This window comes from Hemicordylus capensis, chromosome 5, assembly GCF_027244095.1.
Source record: "Hemicordylus capensis ecotype Gifberg chromosome 5, rHemCap1.1.pri, whole genome shotgun sequence".
NCBI classification, from domain to species: domain Eukaryota; kingdom Metazoa; phylum Chordata; class Lepidosauria; order Squamata; family Cordylidae; genus Hemicordylus; species Hemicordylus capensis.
In genome coordinates, this window is record NC_069661.1 from 239861208 (window position 1) to 239878064 (window position 16857).

Genomic DNA, 16857 nt, shown 5'->3' on the forward strand with positions numbered 1-16857 from the left:
GAAGAGCATCTTTTGTTTGGAAGGGTCCATCCTTGGAGGAGATTCTGTGGGACAAAAGATGCTTCTCTCCAGCCCCCACCATTTCCACATCATATATCTAGGGGGCAGAACTGCTCTAGTCCGAGGTCCAAGGCATCCCTTCCCTGGTTCTGGAGGGGATGATTTGGCTCTTCCCAAGTTAGATGCTTTCAGGCAGCAAACTCTGCCTGAAAAGAAAAGGGGAGCGCTCGCTTGGAGCCTGTGTGTGGGCAGGGAGTCTGCTTGGGGCTCTTCTGGAGCCTGAGCCATACCCCGTGTGTGTGACATCACACTTATGGGATGTTGCTAGAGGGACCCAGACCACCATTTGGCTGGCTTCGCACCTGGTGCTGTCTACTCTGACTGGCAAAGGCCCGCCAGAGTATCAGGCAGGAATCTTTCCCAGCTCTGTGACAGACAGACACAGGCTGGGAAACTGCCACCATCCAGCTCCCGTGCTCCCACTGAGGTGGCCCCTCCCTTCCCAGCTGCCACCATAGAGCTACCTAGGGCCCATCTTGCTCTGTGGGGAGGAGAGAAGAAAGAAGCGACAAAGCCTAAAGGGCTCCGCATGTGAAGATCTAAACATGTGGCTTGATGTGTGGCTTTTTAGTGAAGCTTTTATGCAAACTGCTTTGGGAATGAATGGATGGATGTGGAGACTCCAAGGAGTGAATTTGGGGCCTTCTGCAAAGCAAATACTCTGCCACTGAGATATGGCCCAATCACCATCTATTATAGATCCTGGCCATTCATGGTGTCAATTAGAATAGCAGAATACACTTGTGCCCCCAGGTCACTGTCTCTAGAGAACAGAGTGGCCACAAAGAATGCAAAAGTTGACCATCTCTACTCTAGAAAGTTATGTTGCAGCTGATTGATGTAGAGGTGGTACAAGTACTGCCCACTTTGCCAAGCCACTCCTATCCTACCTTCCCTTGGCTCCACCCATCCAGAGTTCTTCCTCTCTGCTCCTCACGGAGTTGTGTGAGCAGAACTGGAGAGTGTAGCCTACTCATGGTGGACTTTGTCCACCCTGATTCTGCTCACCAGGAATCATTAAAGGATGTTCACCTTGACGGACACCTTTCTTATTTTCTCCTGAAATCTCTACAAATTACTGTCACGGCTGGTGGTCTCAAGACTTCTTTGGCCAAGTAGGAGGTCAATTGCAACCAGGTTAGGCTAGCAGCATGAAATAATTGGATTGATTTGTAGCAGGGCTTTGGCACTCCCCCACCCCCAGCTGCTGTTGGGGCACAACTCCCATTATCCCCTCCACAGTGGACAAAGGGAAGATGGGAGTTGTAGTCCAACAACAGCTGGAGGAACAAAGTTGTGCAGTCCTGATTTATAGGAACATGTTGCTCTGATTGAAGGGTCAGACCCCTTATGTCCCTTGACAATCACTGAGTTAGCATGCTGCTGCTACTGCTACCACCACTACTACTACGGATATTTATATACCACTTTTCAACAAAAGTTTCCAAAGTGGTTTACATAGAAAAATGAAAAATAAATAAAGATGGCTCCCTGTCCTCAAAGGGCTCACAGCTGAAAAAGAAACATAAGATAGACACCCTCAACAGCCACTGGACTGGGATGCTGTGCTGGGGCTGGATAGGGCCGGTTGCTCTCCCCCTGCTCAATAAAGAGAATCACCACTTTGAAAAGGTGCCTCTTTGTTCAGTTAGCAGGGGAGGTTGCATTATCCACTTCTAGCCAGCTGCACTGGTGGCGCCCAAGAACAGTGAATAGTAAGTAGGCTAGCATCTCCCTCTTCTGGCAAACTGATGCAGGGAAGTAAAACTCTTGAATGATTGCCAGAATTCTTGTTGCTAAATACTCAGTGTCTTACTACGATTACTTGCATGTGATCAAAAAAGACTAGTAGCATCTTGTATAATCTCAATGTGTGGTTCCTAAATTATCCTGTTACTAGCCGACCCGTCACAGAGCATCTGTGCGTTCTTTGGGGCCGGCAGTTACTTCTTCCCCCACACTTTCGGCCCCAGTCTCCACTTCCAGGCCCAGCCGCCTCTCCTCCCCACTGCCACTTCTGCCCCCCTTTCTCCCCCCTCCCCCGGGCCTTGCCTCCGTGGCTGGGCTGGGCCCGCCTCTGTGGCCAGGCCTGCTACCGCCGTGGCAACCAATCATCCTGGGTGTGCTTCAGCCAATCAGGCCCGTCCGCCACCCAGCCAATCAGCTGGGCGCTGGGACGCACATTCCAAGGCACACCCAGGAGAATTATATATATATATATATATATATATATATATATAGATGCAGAAGTGGCGTTAAGGTTGTCATTGTTTTTCAGCCTACAGAATGCCTTGTTTGCATGAGCCAAGGTCTAGATTCCAGACGAAAACAGTGCAGTGAGTAGTGCAGTGAGCTTCCCTATTTTTCAAGTGGTGGCCACTTTGGCAAAAACGCTTCAATGTAAGGGCCATTTCCAGCTGGGCTGACCTCCTCTCAGTATGGCAGCCTTTCTTAAACAGCCGGAAGGGCCCTTTAAGAGAGACATAGCCCTCTCTTAAGAGCTCTGTGGAGAAAGTGCTGGGAAGGGCTACACTTCCCGCTGGGCCTTACAATGAAGAACACTGCAGGAATGTGATGAGACCGGGGTAGGCTTGCCATATTCTGGCTTTCCAAATCCGGGTGCCTGATTTGCATATTATGCAAATTGGCTGGAAAATAATTTCTGAGCCGAATAGTGACTGCACGTTTTGCTCCAGCTTTTTAAAAATTATTATTATTATGAAAGCTGAAATCTGGGAGGATCTGGGTGGGCTAAGCAAGCTGGGTGAGATGCTTAAAATCCGGGTGAAACCCGGAATTTTGGGGAACATGGCAACTCTAGACTGGGGGCTCATTGACTGCTTTGTGTAAACGTTCAACGCTGGCCTTAATTTCAAGCCAAAGACGTTTGCCATCAAAGATCCAGCGGACATCAAGACACCATGACCAGCAAGACAAGAAAGGAGGGAATTGTCTCTCTGCCTTCACTGCATCCCTTGCCAGGCGAGTGGATGTGACACATTGTCGCGGGCAGACAGCATTTTTGTAGTTTAGAGGAAGAATGTCAGGCATGTTGCTGCACTATTGAAGGGGATGGGAAAAAGTCAAAGGGGGACTATATGGGAGCTCTCAGCCAGGCATTCCGAATTCCTGCAAAGGCATCCCAGAGCGATCATCATTCTGGAGAACGGCTGCTACAGAGCTTGCAAGATGGAGAGAAAGAAATATGAGAGAGATTGCTGGTGGCGGAGCTTGAGAAGAATAATGCCATTGTTTGCCTGAGGATCATTTTGGGATTTCATTCAGTGGGAAGTGTGTGTGTGCGTGCGCGTGTATGTGGCATGCAAGAAATGCATGCTATACAAAGCAGGGACGCAACATCCCAGCTACCAGGCTGCTCCCTGTTGTAGGTTTTCAAATTACAGAAGTGTTCCCACGATGCATTGCTGTGAGTCTGGAATGTAGCATCAGAGTTCTAAGAAACATTTCTGTCTGCTGACCCCGGCAAAATATGTGACTGTGGGCATATTCGGAGTGCCTCTTGGGTTGGCATACCATTAGTCCAAGGCTGCACAACCTAGGCCCTTCAGCTGTTTGACTGTAACTCCCATCACCCCTGACTATTAGCCACTGTGGCTGGGGATGATAGCAGGTGTAGTCCAACAACAGCTGGAGGGCCAGAGTTGTGCAGATCTGTATTAGTCAACATGAACCTTCAAATACTTACATACTTCTTGTTTACATTAAGATTTTTTGTGCGTATCAATTTCAGCAATATATAATGAAAAGTTTTGGGGGGTTTTAAGTGCTTAGTGCTACCAAGTGCATCTTGTTTATTGGAATGCAGAATGTGGAATACTGGGCTGTGGGAACAAATTACTTACTTACTTTCTGAGCAATTAGGCAGGATATTGTCTGCGTATTTTCTTTTATGACTCTATAAGAAACATCACCAATAGTGGCAATTCCATCCAGGCCCATCCAGGGAGGATTCTAATACCATATTTACCCAAATACAAGACGACTCTGAATTTAAGACAAGACCCTTAAAAACAGATGTTAAATACTGGTTGTACCTATACTTACCCAAAAGGAAGAGGACTCTGAATTTATGATGACCCCCTGGTTCCTAATATCAAAGAATTTGGGGGGAAACCTAGTCTTGGATTCAGGTAAACAACCACCAAACCAGCTGTTTGTGGGAAGAACTGGTATTGTCCCATTTGCTAAGAAGGGTCTGCCTTGGTTTGCATTTTGATGAGTGACTACATGTGAGCACTGTCTGCTGTCAGATATTCCATCGCTCAGTGGTAGAAAATGTGCTTGCATGCAGAAGGTCCCAAGTTCACTCCTTGGTATCTCAGGTAGGGCTGAGAGAGAATTCTGCCTGTAGCCTTGGAGAGCTGCTGCCAGTCAGTGGAGACAATACTGAGCTGGATGAACCCATGGTCGACTCAGTATAAGGCAGCTTCCTATGTTCTTAAGCTGTGTGACAGGGGCAGACCTGGCTTTCTGACCCAGATATTGCTGTCTGCTACATTCCCAGATTAGCCACCTTTAGTGGTACAGCGGGGAAATGTTTGACTAACAAGCAGAAAGTTGCCGGTTCGAATCTCCACTGATACTGTATCGGGCAGCAGCGATATAGGAAGATGCTGAAAGGCATCATCTCATACTGCGCGGGAAGAGGCAATGGTAAACCTCTCCTGTATTCTACCAAAGACAACCACAGGGCTCTGTGGGTGCCAGGAGTCGAAATCGATTTGACGGCACACTTTACTTACATTACCAGATTGGTTTGGAAGTGGGCTTTCAGGGAGGGCTTGCTCTTTGTTGCACCAGCAAGCCCAAAACAGCCAGAGATGTCGCTGCCACTGGCAAAAAGAGAACACCTCCATTAAGCTCCTTCCTGTGAGGATTTTTCGTTACCATCACTCCAGTGTGGCCCTGGAGAGTAGACTGATATCAGGTGTAGAGTGGGAATCTGTTGGTTGGTACTAGGGTGGAAGACCTACATGTGGAATTCCACCCCTGCTGAGACTGAAAACAGTTTTATTCAAATATTTTTGGAAGACTGCATTGAAGGCCTTAATGGTAGAAAAGCGCAATATACACATGTTAAATAAATAAATACAATGGCCAACATCCAGATTGTCTCGATTTTTCAGATGTTGCATGAGGGGCGGTTTTGGGTGATCTCTTCTTTCCTCAGCAGCTGCCTGTGCCTCCTGGAACTTTATCCCTGGGAGTCACCCAGCTCACAGGGACAGTTTTGGAGTGCATAAGTGGCTACAGAGGGAAGTGGAGATTTCCGAAAATCACCCCTCCTTCACGCAGTGGGAAAACCTGGCACATCCATGGAAAGTTAGTCTGAATGTCAGCCAATAATTAAAAGAGAAGGGCGCTTTCCAGACTAGCTACTCATCAGCAGCAAAATGCCTCCTTTCTGGCAAGCCACATTTGGAACGTAAACAGGAGGGGGAGCAGTCTCACAGCAACTAACAACCTGAGAAAACAGCAACTTTTTCCACAACTTTTTCCACTTTTTCCTTGCTCTATATAGCAACGATTAAATTCGCAACAAGGCATCGGAAATGTGAACGGCACCCTGCTGTCCATGTAGGGACTGCGGTGTCACGACACAGGAAGTGTGGAAGCACACTTCCGAGATTCGTCCTGACCCCATTGTAGGGTATAGTCTGGAAAGTGCCAAGGTGGGGCGGTGAGGGGGGGGCAGGGCAGACGTAATAGCTGCCCTCAGATATGTGAAGCGCTGTCACATAGAAGAAGGACTAGAGTTGTACTCTCTGAGGGCAGGACTAGAACCATTTGGATTGCAATGACAAGGATTTAAGCTAGATATTAGGAAGAAAGAATTTCCTACTGGTAAGAGCTGTTCAACAGTGGAACAACCTGCCTCATGCAATGGTATACTCTTCTGCACTGGAGGTTTTCAAACAGCGACTGGATGACCATTTTCCAGGGAAGCTGTAGCTGTTCCCTGTACTAAGCAGGGTGTTCAACTAGAAGACCCCAATTCTGTGATAACAGGCCTAGAGGCATGCCTTTAAGGCAAAAGCTGAACATTTTAAAAGGGTTCCTGGAATATCCCTGAAAAGGCAAACTGTGGGTGATAGAGATTTTGTAGAACTAATTGTTCGCCTCTCACAATAGTTCTAGAGAGTATGTGCAAACAGTTTTGGGCCATTCTCTTTGTTGCTCCGAGACCACATGTATATTCTGTGCGTGGTGGTGGGGAGGGGCATAGAGGAGGATCTAGTGTCACGAATACGACAAATATTTATATACCGGTTTTGAACAAAAGTTCCCATGGTCCCACAGGGCTTTCCCAAGTCAAAGCCGCATCCTTCAAAAGAACATGTTTAGCTTGACGTTGTCCAGAAAAACAAAGAGTTAACTTCTACATAAGAATTTTACCAACAAAATATGCATAAGAACCTAATTTTCTTGCAGGATCAGACCAGTTGCCTTACCATATCAGACCAAAAGTCCATCCAACCCAGTATTCTCTCTCCAGCTGGAAGAAAACTCCCCTTGCATTTGCTAACCAGAGGTCTAGTATCTCTGAACCCCAATGTTCTATGCTTAGCTCATTATGAATACGAATACGAGTATTTATATACTGCTTTTCAACCAAATTTTCCAAAGCGGTTTACATACAGAAATTAATTAATTAATTAAATGGCTGCCTGTCTCCAAAGAACTCACAGTCTAAAAAAGAAACATAAGAAAGAGCTAAAATGCAGCTAGAATTCCCTCTGTGCTACTAGCGACCAGATCAGGAGTGAATCCTGTACTCGGGGGTTCTCAGACTTGGGTCTCCAGATGTTGTTGGGCTACAAATTCCATCACCCCGACCCATGAGCTGGTTGTCACCTTTACAATCCTAAACCAGCAGTCAGGGCTGGATTAAGCTAGTGAGGGGTCTGTAGCATATGTTCTAAAGGGGCCCTACATTTTAAAAATGCACATAAATATTAAAACAAATTATTTACTTGCATAGTAAAGTAATTCACTGAGTCGTGAATGAATGAATGAAAGAACGAAACAAATAAAAACAAATATTATTATTCAAATTCATCCCCAGAGTAAATCTTGCTCTGATATTAACAGCAGATGGTTTTTCCTTGGATTGGCTTTTTAAAAAGCTACTATTTTAATGTGCAAACAGTGGGTAAGGCTATTAGCACCTTTCAAGGAACCGGGGGCGGAGCGGTGGGACATGGGCATCACCATCTCATCCAGCATCGTAAGGAAAGCGAGCGTGACAAGAAATTTCTAAGAGCCAATGGACAGGCTATTTCTTTCGGGCTGCTGCAAGCCCCAGCTCTTTGCCATTTGGAGCACTGCCTGGGCAGCAATGCGAACTTTACCTTCAACTGGAATGAGTGAAGCTGCGAGGGCTGGGTGACTGGTGAGCACTAAGACCGCAACGGCTCTTTTCCCACCTAGGGTGGATTGCAGAAGCAGAGAGGAGGAGAGATCTCCAGACAAGAGATGGTTATAGGAATAGGAGAGAAGCTTGCAAACATTTTTAGTGCGGGAAAATGCAGGGCCTGTAGCAAATGCTACTTTTGCTACTAGGTTAATCTGGCTCTGCCAGCAGTTCTGAAACCGGAGCTCCCAAATAGAACATATGCAGAAAGGATGCTGTGAATAACAACATATAGCCGGGGTGCTCAAACGTGGATCCTCAGATGTTGTTGGACCAGAACTCCCATCATCCCCAGCCCCTTTGACCATTGTGGATGGGGATGATGGGAGTTGTAGTCCAACAACATATGAGGATCCCTGTTTGAGCACCCCTGCCATATGTTAAGGATTAAAGAATGTGAGAACAGCCCTGCTGGATCAGGTCTAAGGTCCATCTAGTCCAGCATCCTCTTTCCCACAGTGGCCCACAAGATGCCTCTGGGAAGCCCACAGGCAAGAGATGAAGGCATGCCCCTCTTTCTTGCTATTGCTCCCCTGCAACTGGTATATGGAGGCATTATGACTCTGAGGCTGGAGGTGGACTACAGCCAGGCAGACTAGTAGCCACTGATAGACCTGTCCTATATGAATTTGTCTAAGCCCCCTTTAAAGCCATCCAGGCTGGTGGCCATCACCACACTGTGTAGCAGAGAGTTCCATAGGTTAATTATGCATTGTGTAGAAGAGTGCTTCCTTTTCTTGGACCTAAACATCCTGGCAATCAGTTTCATGTTGTTATGCATTGATTGCATCTGTTCTGCATATTTTCTGCACATTTGGAAGAATTGAAATAATACAGTAGAGTGTCTAAAGAAGGCTGGATGATCCTATAAGGCTGATTCCTTGATTTGTTTTGACGTCAGGCACAGTGTACCAAAACCCATCCCAGAGTTAGACCAGCTTAAAAACCCTCTGATTTTCATGGGAACAAAGAAGATGTGTGTGGATTGTGGCTGGGCTACTGCAAATGGGTAGTGGCTAAAAATATTTGATATTTCTGAATAGGAAAAGTTATCCAGCACCCTGACCTTATGGGTTGGCTTGAGCGTGACCCTATCCTGGGAAAGCGAGCAGAGATGGTTGGCTGTGCCTTCCCCCACTTCCTCTTTCCTCCCTTGCTTCTGGAAGGAGCAATGAAAAGACACGCTGGTGGTAGATGGCAAAAAGACCACAGGGTTAAGAAAGTGGTGCAGAATATTAAACGATGACAGTCATCGTTGAGTATGTTTCCCATGAGAACCACAAAAATACTGGAATGCCATAAATAGCTTATTCTATTTGTGTTTGATGCTGCAGACAAAGGGAAACAGGCTGGCTTTTGACCATCTGGATATCACAATTGCAGTAAGCTATGAGTTTTCAAACATGGTTCTCTAGATGTTAGACTTCAACTCCCATGATCCCGAGCTACAATGGCCTTGTTAGGGAGGAGAACTGGTCTTGTGATAGGAAGCATGAATTGTCCCATTTACTAAGCAGGGTCCACCCTGGTTTGCATTTTAATGGGAGACTACATGTGTGAGCCCTGTAAGATATTCTTCTCAGGGAATGGGGCCGCTCTGGGAAGAGCACCTGCATGCTTGCATGCAGAAGGTTCCAAGTTCCCTCCCTGACATGTCCAAGATATGGCTGAGAGAGACTCCTGCCTGCAAGCTTAGAGAAGCCGTTGCCAGTCAGTGTAGACAATACTGAGCTAGATGAACCAAGGTCTGACTCAGTATAAGGCAGCTTCCTATGTTTAGAACCCCTGCGGTAGGCATCTGGCTATATTGTCAACAGGGCTGCCAAGGGGATTTATGGGACCTGGGTAGATGTTGCGCCCCCCCCCCCAAAAGCACTCATGCATGTGTGTACAAAGTTGAAGGGCCATAGGTGAGAATTCTTGTATAGATGGTCCACATGTGAGAATTATTTCATGTAACTCCTCCTTGCCCAGTTTATCATGGTCTTGTCAGAGTCGACACTTTGCAATTCAGTATCATCTTATACTCTGATAAATTATCCCCTCTTTTTTAAAAAAAGGAAACTTTATACAGAATACCAAGAATTCTGTTGAATAACTGGTAGGGCTGGGGCAAAGATTAATGGTACTCATAGGGGCTGAGGTGGGGGTGGGGGTTTGCTTAGTGGGTATCTGGGGCAGATTGTCCCGACTGCCCCTCCCTCTGGGCAGCCCTGGTCTTCACTGGTCATGCCACATTCATTCAGCAATGTCCTGTGAGATAGAAAGACAAAGAAGAGCCCTCGGCCCTCATTTGTTTTTATTAAAAGTGTCTCCCAATGATTGGACTGCAGACACTTCCTGATTCTTCCTCACTTTTTCCTGAGAAATGACTTTCTTAGTGAAGCACATGGTCCACAGCAGGGCAGTGCAGACATCATGACCGTGATTACTGGACACGTGTACAGCGGAAATCAGGATAATGCAGGGATTGGCAGACAAAACCGGTGTGGAAAGTCACTCACCTTCTACTTGCGCTTCTATTCGTACCTCCCTGCCGCCCCATTGCCCTCCTCTTCCGGATATGACTGGAAGTTGCTGACGCGCTGCACAGTTCTTCGAACCAGTTTGGAGGCCCATAAAGGGCCTCTGATTCGGTTCTGTGCATATCCCTATCCCAGGGAGATAACAATTGAAAATCCTTAAGAAAATGGAATGTTGGGTAAAATTTCATGTGAATAACTACTTTGTTTCCCTGAATCCAAGACTAGATTTTTTCCAAATTCTTTGATGTTAGAAATTGGGGGGTTGTCTTAAATTCAGAATGCTGTGTTCCTTTTGGGAAAATGCAGGTATAACCTATATTTAACTTCTATTTTTAAGGGTGTCATCTTCTATTTGTGTAAATACAGGTAAACAACCAATAATGCATGTGAGTATAGAAAAATGCAGTGTTGATTTGAAGTATTATATGTGACCCATCAGGGGTGCAAATCCCTCCCCAAGCATTTGGGGAGTTCCCCCCAAAAATGCTTCTGTGTCCCCCAAAACATGTTTTTCTTCCTGCAAAAGTTTCTCTCCTCTCCCTCGTCAAAAAAGTTAAGACATAAGAACAGCCCTGCTGGATCAGGCCCAAGGCCCATCTAGTCCAGTATCCTGTTTCACACAGTGGCCCACCAGATGCCTCTGAGAAGCCCACAGGCACGAGGTGAGTCCATGCCCTTTCTCCTGATGTTGCTCCCCTGCAACTGGGATTCAGGGGCATCGTGCCTCTGAGGCTGGAGGTGGCCCACAGTCACCAGACTAGTAGCCATTGATAGACCTATCCTCCATGTCCCTCAGGCTTTCCCTCTGACTGCATCCCATTGCGGGTGGGGTGCACTGTTCTCTCTAACAGGGATTCCCAGATGTTGTTCACGACAACTCCCAGCATCCTCAGCTGCAGTGGCCTTTGGCTGGGGATTCTGGGAGTTGTAGTCAACAACATTTGGAATCCCTGTTAGAAGGAACACTGCATGGGGTGGGGGAATACACATGTACAATTTTGTCACTAAAATTATCTGAAAGAAAGTAGACTGTTCTTCTTTTACATGGCATGTTCACCTAACTTTATAATGATGGGGTGCACGTTGCACAGCTTTTGATAACAGTAAAGTGAAGGAAAGCCTGGCCCCTCCCTCCAGTGCTCGAAATGGAATGCTAACCAGTCCCTCGATGGCAAAAGCAGTGTTTATTTTTAATTAAAAAATAACGGAGCTGAAGTTGACCTCAGTTTTCCCAGCTGCTATCCTTCCATCTTAACAGCTCATTGGCTGGTTTTCTCATGCTCATTTCTTCCATTGTTTGCATTGTACTTGCATTTGTTTAAAAAAAAAAATCAACATTAGTATCATCTACCACTTAGTAATACAGTTAGTTGAAGGTCCAGACAAGGAACCAAGGTCTGGTCTCTTTTGAAACTGGTCATAAATATGAGGGCTGGCCTGAAATCCCCTGTCATTCCCCCTCCTCATTTGTAGGTGGCAAAAATAGGCATTTTGGTGAGATTTCAAGTGAGGGGGGGCAAAGGTTCTCTGGGGGCAGCAGCTGCCACAGCAAGTAATCTCAGTGGCCACCTGCTGGTGATCGTCCTTTGTTAAAGCCAGAGCCCCCTTTTTCCAAATGTTGAAAAGGGGTCAAAGGGGTTCTTCGTTGTATTCATATTTGGAGAGAATGCTGCTTTCTGCCAGGTGAGGCCATGTTCAGCGCTGCCAAATGAAGCTTCTGATCAGGCCATTTCCATTTGCCTCCTGTCTCAACAGCTATTTCTTGTCTCATTATGGCACTTGTAACACTTGGATAGGAAAAAGATGCCAAAACAGCATTTCTTCAGCTTTTCCAAAAAGCCACACCAAACTACACATCCGGCTGTCATTAGAGCTCTTGGTAGCAAAGATAGCCTGGAGGTTTTGAAGCGGATTGTCTAGGGAAATGCAGTTGAGCAAGTAATTTTTATTAACAGCAGTAAACAGATCGCTCCAGTAGGGTATTCAGTTGCACAAACATCTCTCTCCAATAGCCTGTGTCGTTCAAGATGTTAAGGTTTGCAAAAAGGTAGATGGAATATGTTTTGACTGAGTTGCTTCACACAAGGAGCTCTTATAGACACTGAATTGTTCTAGCATCAGCACAAATTATCTTGGAAAATAAAATGGGAACTCCAATACAAAGAATGATGTTGTGTAATATTCTTAGCACCATCTGCTGGCAATCTGCAGCAATCCGTGAAACAACCATTTTAGACTGTTCTAACTCTGCTCCCCAAGCAGTCCATAAAACAGTTGTTTCATGGATTGCCAGCAGATGGAGCTAGGAATATTGGACAACATTGTTCTTCGTAGTATGGATTTTCCATTTTATTTTCTGTGGTAATTTGCACTTCTCTTGGGGTACATCAGCATCCGAGCCCAATATCTGAGCCAGTGTGATGGAGTAGCTAGAGTGCTGGACTTGGATTTGGGACACCGCAGTCTCTGCACTGACAGCAAGGTGACGTTCACATTTCCAATGCCTTACTTTGGATTTTATCTTTGTGATTTAGTGATACAACGTTGCAAGTTCATTGCAGAAAAATAACTATATTTTCCTGTTGTAGGAGTTTGAGATTCTGGGGATCGTTTTCAATACACTCTTGCCAAGCTGACGCATTTTACTGCTGTGTTAGGGTGTAATCTGGAAAGCGCCCTGAAGCATCTTATGGTCCAGGCATTCCTTTCTGGGAATCTGGTGTGATCTTTTGCAGACTTATAATAGAGCATATACTGCTTGGCTCCAGCTGATGTAAAAAACCAACCAACTAACCCCAAAATTATAAAGGCATCATCATCTTCCTGTACTTTCTTCTCCAAAGGAAGCCAAACACTTGTTGCACTGCCCCCCTGCAGCTTTTCACTGCTCATGGAAGTGGGGACTGAGTCACAGAAGGGGATATAGATTGAATGCAGGCCCCAGGGATAATCTCCCTCTTCAAAGCGGTAGTTGTGCTAGCCAACAGAGCCTTTTAGAAGATGAAACAGGCATGTTTGTGTCTGGGTCTCTCAGACTGGGCTCTGCAGGAACTTCAGCAGTAAGTGACTGGACTAGTAAGGTGAGCATTTTCTCCCTGCAAGGTTAAGTACCACAATCTGGAGGGTAACAACCATCCTGGCCTCTCAGGAGATATCAGGCTTTAGGTATTATGAGTCTTACTTTCTTTAGAGCCCTGATTTTTTTTTTACTGAGGAATCAGATGCCCACTTTTGTTATCAGAGCTCAGATGAATTTGGCATTAACAGAAAGGATGATCTGGGGTATATCTCAGGGTGAGAGGAGGGTTACTACTACTACTACATCGTTGTCTTCTTCGTCATCTTGTTACATGAATGCTAGAAGCATAGTAGGTTTGTTCACACGATCGCTTGAAGCTAGGTTTAATGTGGGTTATCAACTTTGAAGTTATTTGTGAACTCATGTCAAGGTGGTATATGACCTGAGAAGATCCCCTCCTTGGGATGGGTTCACACAATCATTTCAGTCTTGGTAACCCACATTAAAACCTAGATTTGAACAACTTGGTGAGCTAGGCTGGTGACTGACACCCAGAGCCAGGGACGTTCTTAGGGCAGGGCGACCGGGGCAATTGCCCCGAGCCTGCCCTGTGCTGGCACAGGGCCCGCTCTGGGCACACTGCAGTGCAGCCTGCCCTCCTATCTTCCCCAGTCCCAGCCACTTATCTTTCCCCACAGCCCTGCTGGAGCCTATCTTTTGTGTCTGTGTGCAGCTTGAAAGGCTCCCAGGCAAACTGCTAGAGCTCCACCTCTCAGCTGTTCGGCGGGTGGATGGGGCTTCCAGAGATGCCTCCATGTAAGCCTCCCTGAAGCCTGAAGTTCAGGAAAGCAGCAGGCAGGCAGGCAGGCAGAGAGTGTCCAGCATCAGAGCTCTCTGCTACCCTGTGCCCTGCCCAGCCTTAGTAATGGAGGTATGATGTTATTTCCTTTTTGTGTTTATCTTCCCCTGCTTGAATATTTAGGGATTGGCTTGCCATAGGGCTTTGGTATTGAGCAGAGCTGTAGGGCAGGGTGGGAGGAATATGTATATGTAAATTGAAGTGGATTGGACAAGTTGTTGGTTTTTAATTTTTTTTCTTTAATTTAAAAAAACCCCATCCAAAAAGTCCTATAAGTGGCTTGCTTCTTGGCAAAAAGTTACAAAATGTCTGGAACTGAAGCCTCCCATTAGACCATCATTCCACCCCCAAATGGAAGAATTTGCCCTTTGCCTTCTTAAAAAAAGGGTAAAATATCCCCCTGTCTGCCCCAGCCTTTAGATCACCTGTCCTGGAATGACTTGGCATAGGGCTTTGTTATTAAACAGAGATGTAGGATAGGGTGGGAGAAATATGTATATTTAAATTGAAGTGGACTGGACAAATTGTTGGTTTAAAAAAAACCCAAACCCATCCAAAAAGTCCTATAAGTGACTTGTTTCACGGTAGAAAATTAAAAAAAATATCTGGAACAAACACACACTCTCTCTCTCTCTCCCCCCATTTATTTATCTACTTATTTACTCATTCATTCATTCATTCATTCATTCATTTATGCACTATGCTCAAGTTGATTTGCAATCCAGAAGGTCTGAGAACTGTGAAGCATGTGTTGTGCTTTTTATTTTTATTTCTTTAGAAATGCATTATATGTCCAAGCCGGTTGGACATGTCCAAAAACCTCACTCACACTATTTACACTGTATGTCATCAATAAGTATGATTCTGTAATGATATGAAATGTTAAGGAGGCCCCGCACATGCTGATTCGCCCCCAGCCCTGCACCCCCTTAGGGATAACCCTGTCCAGAACAACACGCTGTAGATGCGCCAGGAAGATGTGTCCATGTTGTGGGAAACTTTCCTATCTGTGCTGTGTCAGGCATGCAGCAGGGGGGAGCAAATGTCACCTATTTACTCTGTCTTTGAAAGTGCCCTTTGTCACCTAAAAATATGTCCCTGAGAGGTGTGCAACACAGGGTACTTTCGGAAGTAGAAATTGGCAAAATTCACTCCACCCCTGTTGTGTGCATAGGCGCAGCAGTAGTGGGAAAGCTTTCCACAGTGCAGATGCATCTTCCTGGTGCCTGTGAGGTGCATTCCTCTGAATGTCAGCCAGTATTCTGAATGCAACCTGAGATTATTCTCAGGAAGGGTGGGGTGGAAGCAGAAACAGAATCTGTATTGCATAGCCCATGGTGGCCTTCCAAATTTGTTTAAATTCTTTTTTTACTCTCTGGGATATAATTGTCAACTGTGGGTGTGGTTCAAAGCCCTGCATCTGTGAGTGCTTCTCTTCTGTGAAAGGAAATGCCCCACTCTGTGAAGAGAAATGCCATTAGGAAAGCCCCTGTGTGCGGAGAGATCTGCATGTATATCTGTATTACTATGTATGCATTGGAACATTTCAGCTATGTCCTGTATAAATTCCTGAACATGAAGCAATGCTGCACATCAGTGGTGTAGTCACAAATTCAGAAGTGCAGGCACTCTCCATGACAGTCCCTATAGCCACACCCCATAGCCCAGACAGCCATGCCCCATAGCCATGCCCACCTCAATGGCCACACCCCCTTAGACAAATTCAGTAATTAGGTGATTTCTTTTACAAGAAGTCAAGGATAGTTTCCTAACCCTACAGGGCTTGAACCTCATTATTCACTCTGAAAAGCAATCTGGGTTGTCAGCCACAAAGGGTGGAGGATGCCCTTTGTAACAGAAGACAGGAAGAATGGTAATAAAGTCAATTGTAGTCTGATATTCAGTTATGTAACAAACTGTTGGAATAGCAAGAGCAGCATATTATTTCCATTTAGGAAGCAAAGGGCTTTGTGTCCCTGCTGAGACCCTGGAGGAACAAAAGTGCCTGTCCATCCATGCAGCACTGCGCCACTAACTTGCACATAGCATCATGCATGCTTTGATTTGTTCCAGTGCAGCTGTGCAAAAACAGAAGGTAGATTCTGGGTGGATTGTGCCCTTCATCTCTTGCATTCTGCTTTCTCCACAGCGATTGTCTACAAGGTGCAGAACCGTCACTCTGAATTAATCTCAGCCTTCAGTCTCTGGCACGCGACTAACAGACTCTGAAGTGTCCAGCCAGTCGGGTCTGTGTGAGTATGATTGAAGTGATGACCTTTTGAATTCCTTGCTACTTTGCAATTGCCATGTCTCTGACACATCCCTACATTCTTTCTTCTTTTTACTCAACAACAAACCATTGTCTCTGTTGCTGTAAGAGAACTACTTCTTATGGGCTGTGCCTGCACTTCTTAACAAAACAATATTTCTAAATTCTGCACTGAAAAAATCCACATTTTCCTCTAAATCGTGCAAGTTCAGCAACTTTATTTTTACCCTGTGCCTTCAATTCCTGTGGGATTCTCAACTCTGAATTGGTTTTTACAGATTCCACAGATCCACACTTTGTGCGGCAGTTACATTTGCAGTGTGTATCCTGCCATCATCACACCAGTATTTCTATCACATTAAAGGGTGAATGGCAATAATACGTCCTGAAGCCCCTGTGGACACAGGTCAGGGATCCATGGTTGTCAGATCTTGACCAAGCTCTGACACTCCACAGGGCACAGGATTGTGTTGGGGTGCAGTTCTGGGTACAAAAGGTCAGCAGCAGAGGACATGGGGCTTTTCCAGATGACAAGACTTCCATTGTTTTTTCTGGGGGATCCCATGGACAGATCAGACAGCCAGCAGGGACCTCGTGATTTCTTCAGTGCCCAAATGCTGGCCAGCTCTTGCTTTCTAAGATTAACTCATCATTTCCTCCATTCTCCAGAAAAGTAGTACTGGGAAGTGG

General features: G+C 45.8%; 1 protein-coding gene across 12 annotated transcripts in view; it reads left to right on the forward strand.

Annotated features, from left to right (window-relative positions):
• Positions 1 to 16857, forward strand: part of CALD1 (caldesmon 1) — a 306807-nt gene that overhangs the window by 97661 nt on the left and 192289 nt on the right. For 11 of the 12 annotated variants that reach the window (XR_008307722.1, XR_008307723.1, XM_053251783.1 and 8 more), the window contains exon 2: positions 16048 to 16150. The gene's annotated coding sequence lies outside the window, so the exon portion shown is untranslated. The remainder of the gene's footprint in view (positions 1 to 16047; positions 16151 to 16857) is intronic. The other variant, XM_053251776.1, reaches the window with a different exon arrangement.